At 33.4% G+C, this 10,882-nt stretch overlaps 1 long non-coding RNA gene across 1 annotated transcript; it reads left to right on the top strand.

The window, feature by feature from the left end:
• Positions 1-1,110: 1,110 nt before the first annotated feature.
• Positions 1,111-9,689, top strand: LOC117075884. The gene is made up of 2 exons (XR_004434168.1): positions 1,111-1,286; positions 9,528-9,689. It is a non-coding gene; the product is annotated as an uncharacterized LOC117075884 (long non-coding RNA).
• Positions 9,690-10,882: the final 1,193 nt, after the last annotated feature.

Genomic DNA, 10,882 nt, shown 5'->3' with positions numbered 1-10,882 from the left:
CATATGTTCTTGGTGATGCTATTGGAAACAAACCTACTGCACTGCCAGTAGTCTAAAACTATAGCCCATACAATTATGTACAGTACATAATACTCGACAAAAAATAAACCATTATTATTATTCTGTTCACGTATATACTATACTATGTATTTATTTATTTACTATACTATTTATATGATTATTTTGGGGTATACACTTTCTCCTTCTACTTATATTTATAAAAAAGTTAACTGTAAAACAGACTCAAGAAGGTTCTATGGGAGTATTCCAGAAGAAGGCATTGTTACAGGAGATGACAGATCGATTTGTGTTACTGTCCCTGATAGCCTTTCAGTGGGACAAGATGTAGAGGCGTAAGGCAATAACATTGATGATCCTGATCCTGTGTAGTCCTAGACTAATGTGTGTGTTTGTATTTTAGTTTTTAACAAAAAAGTTTACAAAGTAAAAATAAAAAAAACTTAAAAAAATAAACACAGAAACAGCTTATAAAATAAGAATATAAAGAAAGGAAATATTTTGTACAACTGTACAATGTGTGTGTGTTTTAAGCTAATGTTATTGCAAAAGAGTCAAAGAATTTAAACATTTATGAATAAAAAAGTTATAGGAAGCTAAGATCAATTTATTATTGAAGAAAAACATTTTTGACAAATTTAGTGTACCCTAAGTATACAGTGTTTATGTAGTCTACAGTAGTGGACAGTAATGTCTGAGGCCTTCACATTCACTCATCACTCACTCATGGCTCACTCAGAGCAACTTCCAGTCTTTCAGGCTCCATGATATATGCCTTCTACAGGTATATTATTTTAAAAAATCTTTTATAATATATTTTTCCTGTCACTTTTATATGTTCAGATACACAAATATTTAGTATTATATCACAGTTGCCTACAGTATTCAATACAGTAACATGTTGTACCAGTTTCTAGCTTAGGAGCAATCAACTATACCATACAGCTTAGTATAGTAGCCTATACAATGTAGGTTTGTGTAAGTATAGTCTATGATGTCATATGCTGATAAAATCACTTAACAATGCATTTCTTAGAATGTATCTCTGTCATTAAGTGAGGCATGATTACATACATAATTCAGAGATCCTGAATGTTGAGACATAAAGAAGATATTACTTTCAGCCATCTCTTCTGTAAAGGGAGTAGGTGTATATGATCTCCGTATAAAGTGAAAAATACGGTTTTTGCTGGCCAGAGGTTAGACTGTGGCAAAGACTGCTTTTCGTCAAAATTTATTATCCCTTCTCAAGTGTATGGAGCTGTCTGGTAAGTAACTTCTCAGCTGGATCAGTTTCCCCTATGCTAACCTTTCTATCCTCTTATAATCGGTGTGGCCATGTTACTTGTTATTACCAAGATAATGGAAGCAGACATTATGTTTATTTCTTCCAGGCCAAGAGGTTATTTTTTTAAAAAAATTCCATCTTCTTCATTCTCTTTCTTACATGTTTTAAGAGGTTTCTGACATCCTAGGTATGGTGATGATACAAAAATGGAAGAAACCTGGGTATTTGAATCACTATGTGGAAAGGCCATGTTCATTAACATAAGCGCCCATCTTGGACTGTCTTAAGAGTGAGGCAAACTTCTATGTGTTTGAGCTACTACCTTTTGTGGCATATCTGTTACAGAAATAAAGCTCCAATAATGAAAGCTTACTTTACTATACCTGACAAAACATATGAGTAAGTTAAAAACTGACTTTTTTTCTTTCATTTATTTATTTATTTATTTATTTATTTATTTTTTATTATACTTTAAGTTCTAGGGTACATGTGCATAACGTGCAGGTTTGTTACATATGTATACTTGTGCCATGTTGGTGTGCTGCACCCATCAACTCGTCAGCACCCATCAATTCATCATTTATATCATGTATAACTCCCCAATGCAATCCCTCCCTCTTCCCCCCTCCCCATGATAGGCCCCAGTGTGTGATGTTCCCCTTCCCGAGTCCAAGTGATCTCATTGTTCAGTTCCCACCTATGAGTGAGAACATGCGGTGTTTGGTTTTCTGTTCTTGTGATAGTTTGCTAAGAATGATGGTTTCCAGCTGCATCCATGTCCCTACAAAGGACGCAAACTCATCCTTTTTGATGGCTGCATAGTATTCCATGGTGTATATGTGCCACATTTTCTTAATCCAGTCTGTCACAGATGGACATTTGGGTTGATTCCAAGACTTTGCTATTGTGAATAGTGCTGCAATAAACATACGTGTGCATGTGTCCTTGTAGTAGAATAATTTATAATCCTTTGGGTATATACCCAGTAATGGCATGGCTGGGTCATATGGTACATTTAGTTCTAGATCCTTGAGGAATTGCCATACTGTTTTCCATAAAGGTTGAACTAGTTTACAATCCCACCAACAGTGTAAAAGTGTTCCTATTTCTCCATATCCTCTCCAAAACCTGTTGTTTCCTGACTTCTTAATGATTGCCATTCTAACTGGTATGAGATGGTATCTCATTGTGGTTTTGATTTGCATTTCTCTGATGGCCAGTGATGATGAGCATTTTTTCATGTGTCTGTTGGCTGTATGAATGTCTTCTTTTGAAAAATGTCTGTTCATATCCTTTGCCCACTTTTTGATGGGGTTGTTTGTTTTTTTCTTGTATATTTGTTTGAGTTCTTTGTAGATCCTGGATATTAGCCCTTTGTCAGAGGAGTAGGTTGCAAAAATTTTCTCCCATTCTGTAGGTTGCCTGTTCACTCTGATGGTAGTTTCTTTTGCTGTGCAGAAGCTCTTTAGTTTAATGAGATCCCATTTGTCAATCTTGGCTTTTGCTGCCGTTGCTTTTGGTGTTTTAGACATGAAGGCCTTGCCCATGCCTATGTCCTGAATGGTACTACCTAGATTTTCTTCTAGGGTTTTTATGGTATTAGGTCTAACATTTAAGTCTCTAATCCATCTTGAATTAATTTTCGTATAAGGGGTAAGGAAAGGATCCAGTTTCAGCTTTCTACTTATGGCTAAAAAGCTGACTTTTTAAATGGATGATAAATCAATGTTTTACAATATCCTCCCACTTCTGCATATTTATAGACCTACCAAACTTATATGTATATACTGAACACCTGATTTATATTTTATAGCCATATTTCCATACCTCAGTGTTATATAGAGTAATAGCAAGAAATATTGGCATGACCACAATAAAGACATATTTTTCCCATGATAGTCATATAAAGACATATATTCACTAAATAATATTGGAATTATCCAAATTATTTGTGATGATCTTGCTACCTAAATTGGGTAACATACAAACACATGTATGACCGTGCATGTATACACACATATGTAGACTAATAAAATAAGTAAATTGTTTTTAATATGTCTTTTATAAACATAATATGACAAGCCAAATTTAAATGATATCATCAGCAACATATCTATATGACAGTAGACAAATGAATTCTGATTTTGTTTTGATTTGATTGATAGTGATGACATATTTCACTGCAAAATTTATATGTAAAATTCTTCAAACTTAAATATCAATTTTATTTTCTCAAATGTTATCTAGGTAGTGAAGAGGACATGTTTATGGTTGTAAAAATGAAAATGTATTGGCAACTGTGTAGCTAAAATGGATAAGCTTATACTTTTAGTTGTCTATTGTTTAACTAAAGAATGTTCATCTTGGTGTAATCAGGAAAATTCTCAGCAGCCTCAGTGTTTAGTAAATAAAACTTATCTGATTCTATAGATGCATATAGAGCTTTCCATTCATGCACAGTAAATATTTTGAAAGAGTAGAGGAAAAAAAGATAAAATAACGTTTTTATATTTATCATGTATTTAAATAAAAAAACTGAATTGTTGTCATTTACTGTATTCCCTCAAAAATTGCTGATTATGATCACATACTTTTATCAATATTATGACTTCAAGTTTCATCTTTAAGTTATAGTATTTTATTTTTATATTATATATATATTTCTCCATGTATAGTTCTTCATTTTATTTATTGTATAGAGGATAATTAGACTGTTTGTTATTAAGTCTTTTCATATTAAAAGACTAGTTTCTTGTTACCACAGAAATCAGTTTTTATTTGCTATTTTTGGATTTCTTATATTGTTCTATATACATTCAAATTAACACCTTGTAAAATGTCAGAATATCTTAGGGTGTTGAATATGTGTACCATTAAGTAGGCAAGTGTTTATCAGTTCATTTCCAATCTTCACCATATCAGTGAAATTACTGTACTTTGGTCAAGGTAACCTATCATGTCCATTTTTCACGTTCAGTGGACACATTAGGTCATTTCACTCAAACCATTACCACCTTTAAAAAAAGTTCACATCTTCTTTATTGAAACAATCTCTTTATTCAGCATCTAAATTTGTAAACTCTCCTGTAGGTGCCAGAAGATTCCAAGTTTTCCAGGGCCCTTTGACTTTTTTTTTTTTTTTTCCCCAGGACTATGGTCTTCTCATGTACCTCTTCCTCAAAGACAGTTTGTGCCTTACAGCTCTTTCAGATGTAATCTGCTGTTATCATTCTGAGCCCTGTCAGTGTGGTGATAAGGTGTCAGAAAAGAGGAATGTTCTGTAATCTTCTGATTAAATCTCAGTCTTTTAGTGGGCTTGTATCTTGGGATTGTGACTTTCATCTGTTTATTCAATTGCATAGCTTTCTTGCCTCTGCCCCCATTTAGATCCCTGGCTACAGCCTTTCCAACCAATCTACCTCCTTAAATCCCTGAGCCCCCTAAACCATTCGCTTAGGTGAGAAGGGAAGTAAAGTGATAGCTGAAGGGGGAAGAAATTTCCTTTCCGGGCAGGAATAAGGTTTCAGAACTGGGCAAAGTCCTTATACTTGGAATAATAGAGAAGCTTCTGAGTGAATTTCACAAAGATTTCTCTTCCTCTTCTTCTGCCATAACCACAAGTGATCTTTTGAATCCTCACCCAAAAATCCTGGTGCGGAAGTGTGAAGGCTCCCTTGGGCCTGGGACCTTCAGCAGATTCTCACTGCCATATTAGTCCACATTCAGCCTTCAGTAATTCATCAATATCACCGTTTAAGTTCCCTTCTATGGCTCCAGTGCACACTACTCCATGTAAGCAGATCGTGGTTGTTTTATCTCTCTTGATGTACCTTTCTTTCTACATATTGAGATGGCAGTTCCCCTGCAATTTCAATTCTCAGATAGACCCAAGAAATGCCATTCGTTTTCACGTTTGTTCAACTTCCTCTGTTCTGTAAGAATGAGAGTGAACTCTTTTAAGCTCTTCATCTGTTGCATCTAAAACCAATGGTCAGTTCTGTCTTTTTCATAGTTTGTAGAACACATCAGTATCTCCAGCTGAGTTTTTCCCCTTATGCTTTATTCTTGTCTCTTTTAGCAAATGACTTAGTCTCATCTTCTAGGTATCAGCCTTAAATGTCACTACAATACCGAGGTCCCCTTGTCATTCTTTTTAAAGTAACTTTTTCACCCTCATCTTTATCAGTGACAGCATCCTTTATAAAACTTGTCAAAATCTCAAATGATTTTCTAAAAATTATTTTCTCTCATAGAATTAAAATTGTTGAGGAAAATAAATATGCCTACATCTTATTCATCCTTGTGTTTTTAATGTCTAGTAAAATTTGGTACTCAATATTTTACTAATAAAAAGGATTTTATTATCAATGAAACATATTTAATAGAATATAAAACATTATTTTAAAAATATGAGATCAGTTTATTCAGATATCTTTTATATGTTTTTTCCATTGAAATTATATCTATTTTCATCATTATATTCAGAAAGCATTGATGAAATACTTCATATTAACTTGCAATCTACTTAATTTTTGTCTGCAAAATAAATATTAATATCTACTCTATGGGTTATGTAGTCTTATTTACTTACATGACTCATTTCCTGACTCTCACTTTAATTTTCACCAAATTAGATCAACATGTTATTTTTTTTTTAATTCTACACCATGTAACTTGAATAAGCAATTGTCTGAGATTTGGGATTGCCTGAATGTAAGCTCAAGCTGACATTAAATGACCTCACATCATATCATATAAAATAAACATTTTTATAAAATGATCCCTTGATTATAAAGTATGAGGCAATAGTATGGAGTTGAGTTCCCAGCCAACTCACAATGTCATGTCAATTGTGCAATAAATGAATTTAGGTTTTTTTAAGCTATTGAATTTTATGGTTGTTTGGTTTAACAGCATGATCTAGATTTGTCAAGTTGACACAATAGGAATTCAAACGAAAACTCATAACCTTACATTTCATATTTATGAAATGCCAGCTAACCAATTATTTAAAAATCTTTATAAATTTTGCTTGGTTGGTTGTTTTATCAGAAACCATGCTATAATCTTTAAATCATTTTATTTATATGTTTGAGTAACAGTGCTATAAATAATACATAATCTTATTCATAAATAATATGTAATCTTAGTCTCCTTATTTAGTATTGGAATTAACATATGTTTAGGATTTATAGCAATTTCACAGGGGACCCGTGGAATGTTGAAAACACATACACCTGAATAACATTAACTATATTACCTCCTACATATATTCTTTCCCACCCATTACACATATTTAATTTATATTTCTTTTAATTTTAGTGAAATTCACTAGGGAGGAGTGAGCAGCTAAGTAATCTATCCCTTCTCAGGCATAAAAATCATCAGAATTGTTCTTGAGAATACAATGATGAGGGCTTTCATTTCAAATGGATGGTGATTGTCAGTCTTATTAACAATAATCAGGGAAAGCAAAATGTCCCAAATTTATATTGACTTTTACATACACATACACACACACGCAGACATATATAAACATTTGCTATAAAGAAAAAAGAGTATAAAATGATTTTACTAAAAGCTCTTTGGTTTATTTCCATGATATCTGCATTTTCAGATGGAAATGCAACAATTAAATGATTTGGGATCTTTGATTTGCTTGATATTAACTCAATGAATGTTGCCAAATGTTCTTGAGTAAATTATATTTTCCATGTAATGGCCTAATAATTAAATTATTTTTACCCTAGTGTTTAACATGCATTAAATTGTCTTACTAAATATATATGCTTTTTTCTATGCCTTGGTATTCTCACTGAATTACTGCAGCTATTCCTTCTTTTCTTTCTCTCTTTCTGCCTATTTCTTTCCCTCTCTTCTTTTGTTTCCTCCCTATTTCTTTATCTCTCTTCTTATAATATTATCATTTTCTGTATTTGTTTTCTTTTAAATTGATTCTCTTCTTGCATGCTCTGTTGAATTAAAATAATCCTAGTGACGAAAATGTTCTGTTATCATGTTAAGGTCAGTAGCATTAGGTTTACACCAATTCTCTAAAAAATATATTTGTAATAGGCTAGAAATGGAATACAGGTTTTATACAGATTGGAAATTGTATGCAAAATTAATAACTATGAGATATAGGATTGTGACTTCAGGCATGCTAGAGCGCTATTGTTAAATGAGGCTGAACATGGAGGTATATTATGTGTGTCTTGGGTAAAACTCCAATTATGAATCTGTGTATGTGGCTAAGGGCCATCTTCATTTTCTGAGTCACTGTTGAACAGTCTTTAGCGGTAACACTAACTGCTTTCGGGACAGTACCAAAATAATGTTTTAGTTTTAAATGAATTTACAACATTGCTTATATGGAAGGATTTTTAATTTTCTTTTTTAGGTCATTATATTATTGATATTTTCCTGAAATCACTTTATTTTTATAATATACATCTCTCCCTCTCTCATACTGTCTGTGTATGTGTGTGTGTGTGTGTCTGTCTGTGTGTGTGTGTCTGTGTATCCAGAAGTCTAGTCTACATTATGATGAAAATCAGAATTAAATTATATGTCAATGAATGTGGGTCTTATTGCAGCAGGCCAGGTCTCACTAACACAGACCTCCATAACAACTGTTCCAGCATTGAGTTAGTGGTTAAGTTAAATATTAAAAGCCACTGCCTTTATTCAAAGGCTGGGATGTAACAAAAGCCCACCAAGGGTTCTGCCTAGGTCTTTCCTGGGCCTTAAACATGACAAAATAATGAAGAAATTATTAACGGGGCCCATTTAGAATTAAACAAGTTGTGTTGCAGGTTTGAAGAAACTCCCCAGGCCTCCACAAACAAGTTTACACCTGAACCCATTTAGATTAAGTAAATTTACTGAGGCTCCAGAGGAAGGTCTTCAAGACTCAGACCTTAGTTATAGATTAAAAGAAGTTAATCACTTATGTCTTTTGATGAATGCACATTTACATGTAGACATATTGCTTAGAAGGTATATTGGCTCCAGAAAATTTTGTAATTTTGAGTTGATATGGCGATAATTTTCAGGCCTTTTCCCTGTAACCAGTTGCAGAAATAAAGACTCTCTTTCTCCTTAGTTCATGTGTATCTCGTTATTTTCCCATGAGAAACAGTAGCCCAACCCTCAGTTTTGTTTGGGAACACTATGGTACTTATAAAACAGTCTCTCTGTAATAGCCTGTAGGTGATAGGCAGTCAAACACTATAATCATGATTAATTGCTAGCCAACTAGCAAAGAAAGCCCCAGATGCATTTAAATACAGATTTCAGTTCGATATGATATACAAATTGAAAACTCTCTTCTTTTTTATTAGTGTATCTATTAAAATAACTTACTATGCCTGTCTAAAAGCATTCAGTACCTTCAATGGTATAAAAACAGGTTATAATCACGTTAACAGAACATTTAGGCATTTCAAGATCTTTCTCTTGCTAAATGAACTCTGCTATTTGTTCTGTTAAGGAATACAGTACTACAAAGAGATGTTTATTTTTTAAAAATAGGAAAAAAATTCTTAATTATTCATTTTTTTGAATCCTAAACCAAAATAGAAATATTTTCCTTCTCAGTGAAAGGACCACTGAATGGAACCATTTCTGCCATAAAAGTAATGGAATTTCCCCTCATTACTCATCCACCACCATATCAGACTCTCTAAGAATTGTGTATAAGGTCACTTAATATGAAAATTTTTAATTCTTTGTTTAGACATGGAGAAAGGGAGAGACTATCTCTCACATCACTAGAATGATTATCCACATAAAGAGAATGAAGAAGACTTCTACAATGATGGTGGAGACAAATGAAAATTGGTAAAAAAAAAAAAAAAATCTTTATATATATTCTAGATACTATGTAGCCATAGAAATACATATACCAAAGAGACTTTGAAAAATCTCTCTTGAAGGTACAAATGCTGCTTAGCCACTTGCCATGTGATAATCCAAATTTTTTCTTAAAAAGTTGGCCTAATAATAAAATACTAATGCTTCTATAGCATAGTACTGCAAGGACTGGCCTTTGCCCTCTTATAATATAGTTTTATAAGTTACAATGAGGGGAGAAAACAAACATAAAACTTTTCAAAAAATTTTGTCAGCAACCAGAGGAGCACCAACCATGAGAGTCAAATGAGAAAGGAAGATTGTAATTCCATATATAACTTATCATTCTTTGTTATCTTGGTTATAGGAGTTCATGTTGCCTTTCCCTGGAGAAGCAGAGAACAAGTAAATCAAGTATATGGGAGGGGAAAGAGTAAAGACAGAACTGGGACTCATTTCTCTCTTACTAAGGGGGTGTCTCATGGAAAGAACACCTCTTACCAGCCTCCTTATAAACATTCTGATGATACTTACTGATTGATTTAATGGAGTCCCTATCTAAGAAATGCCTTTTAGGTGTCAAAGTCTGAGATACTCATTTAGATCTAATGAACTACGGGAACTTAGGACAATTAAGTGTGAAGCATATATCTGACATGGATTCTTTTGCTATTATAGACATTATTATGATATTTGTCAACATTTGAATGACATATCTAATCTCAGGATTAGATAAAATAATTTTATTTCAGATTTTAAAACAATATTAAAATGTATTTTTAACAATTTATAACAGATGTGCCTCAATTATTATAAATAAAATTTGAGGCCGGGCGCGGTGGCTCAAGCCTGTAATCCCAGCACTTTGGGAGTCCGAGACGGGCGGAACACGAGGTCAGGAGATCGAGACCATCCTGGCTAACCCGGTGAAACCCCGTCTCTACTAAAAAATACAAAAAAACTAGCCGGGCGAGGTGGCGGGCGCCTGTAGTCCCAGCTACTCAGGAGGCTGAGGCAGGAGAATAGGGTAAACCCGGGAGGTGGAGCTTGCAGTGAGCCAAGATCCGGTCACTGCACTCCAGCCTGGGCTACAGAGCGAGACTCCGTGTCAATAAATAAATAAATAAATAAAATAAAATAAAATTTGAATTTATGAACTTACAGAGAATAGAATAGCTGGTAGCAAAGGGGAAGTTAATTACATCAGCATTTTTTCCTACTTATCTGAGAATATAAAACTATAGAGCAATCAACCTGAAACAGATTCCCCTAACAAACCGGTTCCCTTAAGAACAGTAAATCTGCACATGTTATTCAGAAATTTCCTATTAATTAAAAACATAAGTAGAGCTAAAGAAATAGGACATTTAGAAGCTGTAACTCACAGATGCAAGTTTTTCCATAAAGTAATACTCATCTGTGTCTAACTTTTGTCTTTATCTTTTAATCATTTATAAACTTCCTATTTGGTGAGATAAATAGATAGACACAGTGGCCTCCAACAGGTAGGAGTTAATCATTTTATTTTGTTCCCATATCAGAGATGTACATGTTTTTATTAATGGTGATGTGAAGAGAAATTTATGAGAAAGAAAACTAATATTAGTTAAGACATACGGAAGACTTTTCATATAATTTAGCTCTTTTACTTTTTATTATAACTTATCTATCCCCTTCTAATAGGTGGAGAGAGACTCCAAGATATTTACTAACTTTATCAAG

This window comes from Trachypithecus francoisi, unplaced genomic scaffold, assembly GCF_009764315.1.
Source record: "Trachypithecus francoisi isolate TF-2019V2 unplaced genomic scaffold, Tfra_2.0 Lachesis_group5, whole genome shotgun sequence".
In the NCBI taxonomy this organism is placed as follows: Eukaryota; Metazoa; Chordata; class Mammalia; order Primates; family Cercopithecidae; genus Trachypithecus; species Trachypithecus francoisi.
This window is presented reverse-complemented; position numbering and strand designations above follow the sequence as displayed.